This window comes from Rutilus rutilus (genome assembly GCF_951802725.1).
Source record: "Rutilus rutilus genome assembly, chromosome: 23".
In the NCBI taxonomy this organism is placed as follows: domain Eukaryota; kingdom Metazoa; phylum Chordata; class Actinopteri; order Cypriniformes; family Leuciscidae; genus Rutilus; species Rutilus rutilus.
Window position 1 is genome coordinate 9,325,512 of NC_140233.1, and position 14,669 is coordinate 9,340,180.

The 14,669-nt window shown below is 39.0% G+C and overlaps 1 protein-coding gene across 2 annotated transcripts in view; it reads right to left on the reverse strand.

Annotated features, from left to right (window-relative positions):
* The window catches only part of lrrc4ca (leucine rich repeat containing 4C-a), a 72,106-nt gene extending 58,212 nt beyond the window's left edge, over positions 1-13,894 (reverse strand). Inside the window, exon 1 of one of the 2 annotated variants that reach the window (XR_014626065.1) lies at positions 12,521-13,580. The gene's annotated coding sequence lies outside the window, so the exon portion shown is untranslated. Of the gene's footprint in view, positions 1-12,520 lie in introns of both variants that reach the window. The other variant, XM_084397821.1, reaches the window with a different exon arrangement.
* Positions 13,895-14,669: the final 775 nt, after the last annotated feature.

The window sequence follows — 14,669 nt, forward strand, 5'->3', positions numbered from 1 at the left end:
TTTTGGTTACTAGTGGGCGTTCTACTAGTGAGAGTCCTGACATTACTGTTGTGCTGCGTAACTGGATTTAGCTGAAATATTATATGTAATTCTATCTGTCCATCTGCCAAATCATCTTTCTATCCATCTTTTAATGTCTATCTGGTTTGTGTATCTATTCACATCTATCTACCCATCAATGTGTCTCTCTCTCCATCTGTCCATCCATCCGTTTGTCCATCCATCCATCCATCCATCCGTCCATCCATCTGTCCATCCATCCATCCATCCATCCATCCATCCGTCCGTCCGTCCGTCCGTCCATCCATCCGTCCGTCCGTCCGTCCATCCGTCCATCCATCCATCCATCCATCCGTCCGTCCATCCATCCATCCATCCGTCCATCCGTCCGTCCATCCATCCATCCATCCATCCATCCATCCATCCATCCATCCATCCATCCATTAAATCCGTCCGTCCATCCATCCATCCGTCCATCCATCCATCCATCTGTCCATCCATCCATCCATCCATTGAATCCGTCCGTCCATCCATCCATCCGTTTGTCCATCCATCCTTCATCTGTTTGTCTGTATATCCATCTATGTATCATTCAGTTTGTACATCTAATCATATGTCTCTCTACCCATCTATCTGTCTATCCATCCATCCATGATTTCTGCCTGTAAAGTCCATAAACCTTCTCAGAACTTTCAAATAAGGCTTTGTCAAGCAAATATGCAAAGTTTTCTAATTAAAAGTACAGTCATATGAAATTAACTTCCTAACATTCCAATTCACAGTTCTGCTTCATGTTTAGTAAGCCAACTCAGATTCAGGAATCGAATTGGAAATCAAAAGCCATTCTCAGTTGAATTCTGAATGGTTTCAGGTCAACCTGTCGCTACAAATATCTTTGAATGTCCTTTAACTTTTGGTACTGGTTCGGGAAGAGCCTGACGCTTACACCACTCTATTAAGAATCCTCAGTCGATCAGTTTCACAGCCACACCTTAAAGAGCTACGACAACCGTTTACGGCTCTCATGCGGAATGATGTACTCACGTTTAAAGTGTATCAAAACCAAGACAGGCTTGGCGGTGTCCGTAAGAGCCTCTCTATATGTAAATAACCAAAGCCGGCGTCGGTGCACGGCAAAAAAAAAAAAAAAAAACTTGTCTTATTCAGCGGCAGAGGGCTGCACAAGCTGATCCAGTCATTATTTGAGGCAGAGAGCTTTTCTGCACAAGCCCTTTGTGAGAGGAAATTGCATTAATGAACTCTGATAAGAACAATCAACTCCAGCGGCTCTTATTTTATTCTGCTCGCTCAAATAACCTATTAAATGTAGATTCTCCCAGGCTTCATTCATTAACAATCCCCTCTCTCCCTCTTTCTCTCCTATGACGGGAGGACAACTGAACCTCACCTCAGTTAAACAGGTGCTTTAGTAGCAGAGGAACCAGGTGAGCGGCAATCCGTCACCTCTGCTGCCGGCTTTAACCTTTCAATTTAGCAGCAGAATTAATATGGCCAGTTCCGCACCGCCTTGAACAGATGCCTCACAGGTGCAACCCAGAAAGGGAGACTGTCCCAGGCACAGTTTGTGCACTCACATTCATGGACACACCTGTAGTGCACGCCGTTGGCCACAGGTACAGCTGCAGGGCTCCACAGAGGTCGCTGACGTCAGCTCGGACGTGACTCAAGTTACAGGCTGATTCAGGTCATTTTCTTTTAGCTGAGCTTAGATTTGGGTTGGGTGGGGGAGTTCACCACTCATTATTGAGTCATGAGGCCTGTTTTAGCTATGTTTTTTAAGGACATGGTGCCTTTGCCACAGATCTGAGGACGGCTGACTGGAGCAGGGGTTTTGGATGCCATGAACTCCCAAACAAGATGATTTTATCTATGAAGGAGTCTCCAATTTTCTGAAATAATAATAGGCAGCTATATATTTTCATGTGTAAAGACTAGTGCTGTCAAATTGATCAATTAATCGATTACAAAATAAAAGTTTGTGTTTATATAGGCCTAATATATGTGTTTGTGTACATATATGCATACATACATACATACATACACACACAGACATATATATATACACACACATACACACACACACTCACACATATATATATATTAGGGGTTGCACGATACTGATTTCTACTAGTCGATTTCTTATCAAAACAATACTCGAGTAACTCAACTACATGCTACTGTAAATTAAATGATACTGTTATTAATTCATAGCCTAATGCAACAATTACATAAGTAAACTCTCAAAACATTAATTATGATATTACATATTTTAATTTTCATGTAACAGAGAAAAGCCAAATAAATACCCGTTCTTGCCTTTCATTTCAGATGCAATGCTCGCTTTTAGAGAGTTGTATTTGTGGCCAATTATTTTCCAGAGTGTAGCATTCAATGGAACGGTGTATACTGGGTTCAAAGAAGTTGATAAATCCCCTGAATTCCTCTCCTGAAACTGCAGAGAGTGGTCTTATATCCTTCTCTATAAAATCCACAAGTAAACCTGTTATTACCTGTCTTCTCCTCTCTGTAATCGGGCTTTTACAGAATTCATCAATGTTTGTTTGATGCGTGGTGTGCATCTCACTAACATTTGCCTTTGTTGTTGGATGTTTCAATCGTAGGTAGTTGTGCATAGCTGTCGTACTGCTGTTGTATTTTAAAGTAGTCTTACAGAGGTGGCAAATTACGATATTTTTGTCATCCTTGATGAAATACTTCCACACATCTGATGTGTGGTGTCTGTTGGTGACGTTCGCCATTTTGAATTCATTTATGGCTAATGCACACTTGAGTAGTCTATTGTTTCTGACAGTTAGTGGAGCGGCTAAGTGATATAATCGTTCAGTTTATGATACAAGCGTGAAAATTGGCATGAGCAGTCTCCATGGGTCACTTGACAAGAAAATTGTCCGAGCCACTTGAAATATCAAGATTTTTCATTTTTCAAGTTGGCCGACACCTTAGTGGAGCAGTTAAGTGATATAGTGGTTTATTTAGTGATACAAGCATGAAAATTGGCATGAGCAGTCTCTGATGGTCACTAGACAATAAGCCACCCACAGCTACTTGAAATTTCAAGATGGCGGCCATTTTTCAAGATGGCCACCACCTTAGTGGAGCAATTAGGCTCATGGCAATTTTCATGCTTGTATCACCAACTAAATTATTTCTTAAGCCTAATTGCTCCACTAAGGTGGTGGCCATCTTGAAAAATGGCCGCCATCTTGAAATTTCAAGTGGCTCGGACAATTTCCTTGTCAAGTGACCTATGGAGACTGGTCATGCCAATTTTCACGCTTGTATCATAAACTGAACGATTCTGCCAAACATAAGCACTTAGCCGCTCCACTAAGTGTCGTGGTTGAAGTAGTTCTACTAATCGACTAGTCTATGCAAGCCCTAATATATATATATATATATATATATATATATATATATATATACACACACACATACATACACATACACATACACATACATACATACACATACATATATCTATCTATATATACACGTATATTATATTAACACAAACTTTTGTTAAAAGTGATTAATCACAATTAATTGATTTGACAGCACCAGTAAAGACCCATTTTACACTGTGAAAAATGAATATAGGTTTAAATATATGTCAATTATTTATTATCAATTAGATGTACCTTCATAACTCTAATAACTATATGTTAGTTGTCAATAAAATACAGTCTTGAGGAATGAAACCTTAAAAACATATATATATATATAATGTTTACCATCATTTATATATGCACTGTATATACTTATATAGGAAAAATGTATTTCATAATATTTTTTTTTCCATTAGAATAATTTTATATAGAATACCTTAATTTTAGTATATATATATATATACTTTTTTTGAACCCATCCACTGTGTGTGTGGGGGTAACGGTGTCTATCCAACACGTCAACATGGCCGTTTTATGATGTCGGGCAGATTATTCCAGAAGACTGATGGGGCGAGGCAGATTGCTGATTGATTAGGGCATCGACTGGGGGAATGTGCTGCGCTCATCCCGTAGGAGGGGTTGTGGATGAGACACCACTCGAGAAAAACACACACGCTCACACTTCAAGACACTCAGGTCAAAGAGAAGAAGATTAATGGAAGGTCAATGTAACTGTGCGAAAGGGGCTGGGGTGAAACGTACATGCAGCAAAAATGTACAGAACACATCTGCTAAAGGGATCACCCAAAAATGAAAAGTCTGTCATCATTTACTCACCTCATGTCGTTCCAATCTTTCCGATTACTTACTTTCTTCCGTGGAACACAAAGGGAGATGTTTTAAATCCTGATTTTCATGCAATTACTTTCAGTTTCAAACTTCAAAAGGGGCACAAGAGCATTATTAAAGTTGTCTACATGACTCACTCTTATGAAGCCCTACGATTGCTAAGTGTGGTACAGTAAATAGACTGAACATCTTGAGATCCGCTTCACTTTCCGTGCTCTGTTTCTGAGGAAAGTACAAGTAGTGCTGTCTAATTGGTGAACTAATCATTCTTTTGAGTCCGATCTTTTCAATGAATCAGTTGATCCATTTGAATGATTCATTCACAAATCACACCAATCTGGACTTAAAGTGATAGTTCACTCAAAAATGCACATTTTGGGCCCTATTTTAACGATCTGAAACACAAGTGTCAAAGCGCAAAGCCCAGGTAACTTTGTGGGCGGGTCTCGGCGCTGTTGCTATTTTCCCGGCGGGATAAATGACTCTTGCGCCGGGCGCAAATCTAAAAGGGGTTGGTCTGAAGTAGCTTCATTATTCATAGGTGTGGTTTGGGCGTAACGTGAAATAAACCAATCAGAGCATCATCTCACATTCCCTTTAAGAGCAGACGCACTTTTTCCTTGGCGTATTGCTATTATAACGGCGGATTTGCCAGGCGCGCGTCAAGAGCGGTTCACAGCCGAGGAGACCAACGCTCTCGTCACGGCCGTAAAAGAGAGAGAAGTGACATTGGGGATGGGAGAAACACACCCAAATTAGCTTCGGTTAAACAGGCATATAATAATGTGGGTAAATGTGTAAGCTAGATGTATGCTTTTATAATAAATTATTATATTTATTATAAATTGTCTATCTATCTATCTATCTATCTATCTATCTATCTATCTATCTATCTATCTATCTATCTATCTATCTATCTATCGTTTGTAATAATATGATTTGCAAAAATGAAAACTGCTGCTTCTGTGTAGATTAGAGAATCACAGTGTATGAGCGTTGTGCACTCTATACATTATGGTCAAGCATGCGCCCTTAAAATAGCATAATGAACAACGCGCAACGCGCCACTGACTTTAGACTAGGTTTTTTCTGGCCAGTGGCGCAATTGTTTTATGGAACAGTAAAATAGCACCAGGGAACGTTTGCGCCGGAACACGCCTCCTTTTTTGCGCTGAACCGCCTAGGGAGCGCAAGTTCATTCCCTAGTTTAGCGACGTGCTTCTGTGGAGGGAAAAGCGCGCTTTGCGCGGGTGCAAAATAGGAATGAAACATGCGTCGGTGTACAAAGTCAATTGCGCTGGGTGCAAGATAGGGCCCTGAGTCATCACTTACTCACCCTTAAGTTGTTCCAAAACTGTATGAGTTTCTCTGTTGAACACAAAAGAAGATATTTTGAAGAATGTTGGTAACCGGACAGTTGACAGTAGCCATTGACTTCCTAAGGAACAAAATGGGGACCAAAAACTGTCCGGTTGTCAACATTCTTCAAAATATCTTCTTTTGTGTTCAACAGAACAAAGAAGCTCATACAGGTTTGGAACAACATGAGGGTGAGTAAATGATGACAGTTTTGTTATTTTGGTGTGAACTATCCCTTTAAGGATAACCTCTAAAATGCAGCTTAACTCAAAATCCTGAAGAGAGAGTTTTAGAAGACTTGAAATGATTGTTTAAAAGCTCTTAGATGTGTTATTGTGTTATATATGGCCATATCCTCTCTCTGAAGCAAGGTCGACCGGCCCATTTGCTCGCACCAGTGCAGTGAATACAAAATACAGAGCATTTGCTGACGGCTGAATTCTGACATAGAAAACCCACTTGCTTTAAGACAGGAAAAAAAAATAATACAAAAACATCAATTCAATGTCATCCTCGCCACAACTCCAGCCCATCAATCAATACACACTACCTACATAACCTCCCGTACGTGGCCTTGGAGTTTGACTCCCGGGAAAGAAATCTCTATGCTGTGACATGGAAGATTTAGACAATGGAGAGCGAGGTAGCGCATCAAGCAGGGTTCTCTCGTCATTTAATCTGCCTTTCACACTAAACCAAATCCCCCTGGGAGAAATTGTACCTCGGGATGCAAAAAAAAAAAAAAACATTTGATAGATGGGTTGGATTATTGATAGCAGTCTCCAGCAGTTTAAGAAATGAATGCTAATTCACGCCCAAGCTGGGTTTTACACTAATCTCTCTGATTTCAAAGTGTTTATTGGGTATAGCAAACGGTGCAAATCGCAGAACTGACGGATAAAGCTTGGGAATCACGGGGTGTTAGGGAAATGCTGTACACATTTGGGGTTGGGCAAAATTCACAATTGAAGAACTGGCTCCCTTGCAATTCACGAGTTTGAATTTGAACTGAATTTGCTACATTTCAGAGGAAGTTGATTTGGAATTTGAATTGGAATGACAGGAAGAAACATTTACTGAACTATAACTCAAAGAAACATAATATATAGAGAGAGAGAATTTATTCACCCCCATGCCATCCAAGATGTTCATGTCTTTCTTTCTTCAGTCGAAAATAAATTAAGGTTTTTGAGGAAAACATTCCAGGACTTCAACGGGGACCAACAGGTTCAAGGTCCAAATAGCAGTTTCAATGGAGCTCCAAAGGGCTCTACACGATCCCAGCTGAGGAATAAGGGTCTCATCTGGCGGAAAAATCTGTCATTTTCGGAAAGAAATAAACATTTAAATACTTTTTAACCACAAATGCTCGTCTTGCACTGTGTCTGCGATACGCGTCCATGACTTCATGGATTACGTAATCACGTTGGAAAGGTCACGTGAAAAACGTAGGCAGAAAAGGCAACGCTATCTCACGACCAATTCGTACGAATTCGTACGAATGATAAAAAGTTGGCTAATTCGTACTAATTCGTACGACCTCACTCGTACGAATTTGTACGATTTGTCTAAACCCACGTGATGGGTAGGTTTAGAGGCGGGATCAGGGGTAGGTCATTCGTATGAATTCATACGAATTGGCCAATTCGTAAAATATGTACGATTTTGCAAAAATCGTACTAATTCGTACGAGTCAGGTCGTATGAATTCGTACGAATAAACCACCTCGTAGAATTTGTACGTTTTCCCGTGAGATCGGGCTCGAAAAGGTAGGGTAAGGCGAAAAACTCGTCCAACTGCGGAATTGTACGACATCGTTGTTTTACCTTTTTTTTTGTAAAGGGCGTTTGACTTAGTCTTTGCACGTTTGCTTTGTAAACACTGGGTCAGTACTTCCACTATACGTCACGCATGACCTTTCCAACGTGAAAACGCATCGCAGAGCTAGTGCAAAAAGAGCATTTGTGGTTAAAAAGTATATAAATGTTTATTTTTTTTTAGAAAATGGCAGATCGTTTGGCCAAATAAAACCCTTATTCCTCGGCTGGGATCGTGTAGAGCCCTTTGAAGCTGCATTGAAACTGCAATTTGGACCTTCAACCCGTTGTTCCCCGTTGAGGTCCTGGAATGTTTTCCTCAAAAAACGTAATTTCTTTTCGACTGAAGAAAGAAAGACATGAGCATCTTGGATGACATGGGGGTGAGTAAATAATCAGGAAATTTTAAATCTGGAGTGAACTAATCCTTTAAATTGATCAAAAGTTTCCATCCCTCACAGAAAGATTTGTTTTCTATCCATCCATCCATCCATCTATCTATCCCTGTCGCTTTTTGTGCCTTTCTAGTTGAAAATTACAGTTATATGAACGTCTTTGAATTTAAAATTCTTTCAAAATTTACTTCATTGCATTCAGATTCTAAAATCTAAATTCTATTTAGAATCAGAAATACAAAAAGCATTTTCAATTCAGTTCTGAATTACACCCAATCCTGGTACACGTAATATACGTTACATCTCTAGAGCTTTACTTATTTATTTATTTTTATTCTGAAGTTTTGTTCATTAAATCTTCCTACAAAGGTGATTCTCAATGGAAAAGGACAAAGAGAGAGACTAGATTTACATCTCAAGGAAGTGGCTTTATTTTAACCATGATTAATCCCTGTTCATGCATCACTTTGTAGAAGCCACCCAAGAGACTCATGGGATATTACGACTGTCACACTCGAACAGTAAAATAAACAAGCCCTGAGTTGCACACGTTTCCAGAAATCCATCAGCGCACCCCATAAATACTACCGATATGAAACCCAGATTTCTTTTGGGGCTTGAAAAACAATGTCATTCATCAATTACGTGACGACATAACCGGTTAAATAAATCTCAAAAATCTCGGCAGAGGCAATTCCACAAATCATTTACAATGCGAAGCTCGATCTTAATGCTGGACAATAAATGTATTGAAATCTGCATTTTATGACTGACCTAAAATAAATAAATAAATAAAAACTCGATAAACGGACGTTCTACCTTTCTCGGCGGTTCCCATGCCGGGATAAGCGATTTGAAAAGTTTGGAAGATGTACGGAGTGAGAAATGGAGCGTCTCCGCAGAAACATGAATCACGATGCATCATTCACCAACAAACAAATGTCATCTCTCCACCCAACCCGGCAGCTTCATCATGCTAAAGCTCCTGACAGCAAAGGAACATAAAATGAGCGGCCCAATTCGTCTCCCCAAGGCAACATCACTCCATCATTCCTCTACTACTTTTTTTTTTCTCCCTCCATCAAGTGCCTGGAAGAGAGCGAAAAAAAAAATCCTTTGTTCACCTCAGGGAATAGGGGCAGGTACCTGAAGGTGCGAATGCGATGAAGGCTTTGTTTATATTCGGTTGTTAACAAGACAAACATTGGCGCTGTTTACGGCAACTTACTATTCTTACTCCCTGTGTCATTATTTGGTTTGACACTCTGGATCTGGAATAATCTAAATATAGTTCTGCACGTTCATTTTCAACACCATTTCTCCTACTCATGATCCGATTCACACGTAACACACGTACACGAAAATCCTGTCAAAATGTACTCTCCTTCATGTTGTTCCAAACCTGTATGACTTACTTATGTGGAATTTAAGAAAATAAAATATTTTTGAATAAGATATATTAAAGAATACTGCAACTGTTTATTTTACAGCCATGCTCCCAATGTACATACAATGTACTTATTATAGTAATTGCAATAACTAGGCAATAACTAGGTACTAACCCTGAACCTACTAACGTTAACACATTTAGTTACCTTACTGTATATTACCCAGTGTTTTCTTAGGCAAGTACACTGTAAGTGCACCTACTGCAAAATAAAGTGCAATCCTGTTGTCTATACAATGGAAGTCAATGGGGTCCAAACAGCGTATGGACCAAAAAAGATTTTTTTATGCATTTGAAAGAAGTCTCTTATGACAACCAAGGCTGCATTTATTTGATAAAAAAAAAAAAAAAAAACTGTAATAATGTGAAATATTATTACTATTTAAAATAACTGATTTGTATTTAAATATGTTACATTTATCTCTGTAATTGCAATTTGGTGATTTGGTGCTCAAGAAACATTTCTTATTATTATTATCAGTATTATGTTGAAAACAGTTGTTCTGCTTATTATTTTTGTGGAAACCATGATATATATATATATATATATATATATATATATATATATATATATTTTTTTTTTTTTTAAGGATTCTTTGATGAACAGAAAGTTCAAAAGAACAAAATTGATTTGAAATAGAAATATTTTGTAACAAAGTAAAAGTCTTTACTGTCAAGTAAAGTTTCTTTATTAGTTTTCTAAATTAGTTTCTTTAAAAAAATAATAATAATAATTGTCTTTTCATGGAAAAATAACATCATACAGGTTTGGAATGACATAAAGGTGAGTAAATGATGCCATTTTGTACAAGTCTACAACCTCCTGTATACATAACATCTATGTATATAACAGCTCAGCAAAAGGGTCTTGTGTTAACGCAGGCCTCTAAGCTTCGGATCGGGCGTCCGGCCAACAGGAAGCTCTCCCAAAGGGTGACGGTGAGTGGGCGGCCATGCACTGCCTGCTTCGAAGGGACAAAATGGAGTTCGTCAGACAGATGGATATAATTCAGTCATTACACGCACGGCCTCCAATTCATTCCACTTGGCTTTCAGAAAAACGTTGAACTTCACCTCGTGACCTAAAACATCAAGCAGAGCTAGAGCTTCACATTCTTGATCTTAAAAAGGGAACGGAAAGATGAAAGTCTAGTCAGTATACATCGAGCTTAAGAGGAGATTTGGTTCATGAGAAGAAACATAATAAGAAGACTGCAGTTTGAAGATGCTCTATGCACTATATGAGCTAGTGTCTTCAGAACAAGTAAGCACAGAACACAGTCAAAGATTGCCAGACTTCTGCTTTCAAGGTCATCCTGGTCAGCTCCTTCAGATCATACATTCACAAAGCATATGTTGGCTGTAGCCTCATTTATCACTTCCTTTTCAATCCAATACATATCAACTGGGAAGCAAAACGTCCTGAACTGATCTGAATTAAGACCGTTTCATGGATTGCTCTGGCTATTCATTACAAATTAAAAAGTAGAACTTCTCTGCCAAGGTTTTATTGACTTGTTACACATGATAATTAAGTCAAAAAGAAAAACGCCAGTACCTGTGGTACAAGGCACAGATAATCGTTTTCCTCGGGTAGAGAGGACAGTTAATTATGAATGACAGCTATGACCTCAGAATATGCCGCATGGCTAATCTAGGCACGTTTGTTCAAGTCTATCCGCTTAAAATGGATCTCCTCGATATTATCCTGATGTAGATGCTTTCCTTTCTTGCAAGAATGTAATCCACACATCAATATGGTTGGCTTGTATGGTTGATTATATATATATATATATATATATATATATATATTGTGATTGTGATTTTTTTCACAAGGCAGAGCAACATAAGGCAGTAGGAAGCAGAGAAACACAAACAGAAGAGTGTTTATGCGGTTTTCTGGCAGGGATTTCAGCACCGCGGACAGCTCCCAGAGAAAGGCCAAACTCTTCAGCCCTGAATCATATAATGTCTATTCTATGGCCTGTTCATAAAGCACTGTAGATGCACATATACAAGCTATATGAGTGAATGACATTTATAGACATTTAATTTGTTTTAATCTATACTAAACAATGTTACCATTAGCATAACTTGTCAATTATATATATATATATATAAAAGGCTACAGTAAAACTTAACTAAATAATCGTATTTTTATGCTCAGACTATATACAATAGAATATTACAAAAAGGGTTTTTCATAAGTAAAAAGTATGAATTTTATCCCTGTAATTTAAAGAGAAAATCTGCTAGACAATGTGTATACTTTTACAGTCCAATATTAAAATACAATAAAAACAATATAACAACAAACAATACTGTTATGAGTTTAAATTATGCCATGTATTGTTTTTATTGTATTTATTGTATTTAAACTGTTACAGGTGGCGTAGTTACATTGTACTTACTCATAAGTACCGAGTAATATTAATTAACTAGTACTGTACTTACCACAGAGTTGCGGTTAGGGTTTGGTTTAGGGTAGGTTACTTGTAATTATGCATAATTTACTGTTATTACTATAGTAAGCACACGTAGTAGTAACGTCTAACTACGTCACCTTAAAATAAAGTGTTACCTTATATATATGCACAAACGAGTCGGACCAATCAGCAAGCAAAGCAGCAACAGCCCGCATTTCTGCCTCCAGTGCCCGACAGTGCTTTCTGCACTATAACCCTCAATCTGATCGAGTCTAATCTGATAACCATCTGAATAACTGTTCATTTTGATTCCTAGCCTACATCAATAATTGTAAATAATAATATGATCCAAATCATTCCTAAAAACGGATATGGCATCACATTCAGACTGAATGAATGGAAGAATTAATGAATGAAAGAAAGATTCGACCGCAAAGGTGGAACACTGTGCAGTTGTCAATAGCGCACACATTTATCACACACTCACGCACGAGCGCGCGCGCACACACACATACACACACGAGAGATATCAAGAGAGTGCGGGGGGGAGCTCACAGCCGGTGAGAGAACGCTTCTGTGGGTACATGTATGAATATATACTGAAATACTGTTCAAATTACCTTTTTAATCACCACATTGTCCGTTGTATGTTAAGTGCCCTTAAATGTTAAGCCTACTGTAGGCTATAAGGACGCTATTGTTTTAAAAACACTTAACGTTTATGGCAACCAGAAACATTTGGTGTCAGAAAGACGTCAAAGTGTCCAGTGATGCAAATATCAAAACATGAATGACTTACTTTCTCAATCGGTGAGGTTCAAATCACCGTTCCGTTCGCGTCCAAAGCACGAAAATCAATCCGCAATTCTCAAGGAACGTAGCGCGGTGCGAATGAAATGTTCTTCAGCGTGTACTTTGGACTATCCAAGCTATCCAAGAGCAGTTTTACAAGCTTCTATGAGAAGAAATTCGCTCCAGTATATCCATTCGGTCTTCCTGTCAATGCCATCATATGGTCGAGTGCCTCTAGAGCAAATATCTCGATGCTTTCTTGCCCTGCATCATCAAAATCCGGAGTACCAAGTCTTTTCCTGCTGATAAATCAGTTAATTCGTCGTCTCCCTGGTTCTGCGTGTCATTCTTGGCGTTCAGCACCACAGATTTGGGGTTTCACATTCAGCCAATACGCATAGATGGGTTTTATCCCTGAGATGGACCATTCCCTGCATCTTCTTCATCTCAATCTTCAGCAGCCCATAAACGCAGACAGCTGATGTTCTTATTCCACAGTCATGGTTTTAAAACGGAACTTTTCTTCCCCCTTTACGCACCCGATCTGATTAGATTTCTACTCACAGCCCAGTGCGGATTTCAAGATGCTTATTTCCTTGAAATGTGATTATGTCTTGCGAGAGAAAGCCTCGTGCGTTGGCAAACGCAAATATTCGTGCATCACATCATATCCAAGAAACTCAGCATCATCTGGAAAGGAAAAAAAGAACACAATCTTCCGAGTTTCTTTTTCTCTTCAGAAAAGTGGATGAAAATGCGCCAAATGTGAGTCAAATCATCCCTTTCTTAGTTAGTTGATTGGTTAATATAGCCTACAGTCGTAGTTCCTTTTCAGATGCGCATAAACTTGTCAGAGACGAGGTATTCATCAAAAGCTACATCTCAACTCCGACGAAAAGCAATCCACTGACGCGACGAAAATCCACGCGAATGATGCTGCGCTCCGCGCCGAGCCGTATTACGATCGGGGAACAGCTACAAGTGAGTCACTCCGCGAGCAGGAACATCTAAAGAGGTGAGACTCGTCGAATACGTCGAGATCTCTTCGGTGAATGAAGTTCTAGTGTGAAGTACTAGTGTGCTACCCAGACGTGTCCAATGACGCGCGGCTCTCGGTGGGCATCGGCTCAGCGCACTCCGCTGGTGACACCAAGAATCTTCTAACGCGTATTGATGTAGCCCTCAGCACAAAGTCTCACTCTTCTGACTGTCCTCACTGGCGTCTTCTTGGATGCGTAAAAGTCAATGGTCCTATAATCTTTTTCCATCTTACGAATGATTGGTCGAGTGCAATAACCCTGAACGCTATAGATTATATGATGAGGGGGTGTGCGCGCGTTCGGACAGGTCTGTATAGAGCCTGTTTGACGCACACATGTGCGTGTGTGATTGTGTATAGCCTGGGTACTAAGTGTGAGTGTTTGATGCGCTGCTTCTTCCTGTCTAGTGCAGAAGGGACACGACTGCCATCTACCGACTCTCCGTCCCCTGTCTAGACGCTGCACTCTGCCTTACGACCACTTGAGCAAAAAAAAAAAAAGAAAAAAAAAGAAGGGAACCTGGTGCGTGAAAGCAAGCATGTAATTTTCAAACCGCAGATCATATGCGCGTTCTAGTGACCAGCACACGCCTCCGACGGTTATGAAGTCAGTAATATATGCGGTACGCATGGCAAACCATATAGAAGGATTTCCAATCTCAAAAATAGCTAAAGACGAAGAACGTTAATTTGGACATAGGTGGGAGTGCATTGTAAAAAAGAAAGAAAGAAAGAAAGAAAGAAAGAAAGAAAGAAAGAAAGAAAGAAAGAAAGAAATGTAATATCTTATCTTTGAATTAATTTATTTTTGGAGAAAAAGAAGTATAGCTCTCAAAACTCATTCAACAGGGTAGAAATGACAGAAACAAAATGGTCACAAGTTAAATGGATGGGAAATAAGATGTTTTAATGGCAAAAGATAAAAATAACATAAAATACTGCATAAATCTTATTTTTTGTAAAAAAAAAAAAAAAAAAGTAGATTCCTTCTTCATTCTAGAAGACAATTTCAGACAACACTTAGAGGCTTTTGCATCTGAACTCTTCATACATACATACATACATATTCCGCTTATGCGGATATTTTTTCCATAAAAAACAAACAAACAAACAAACA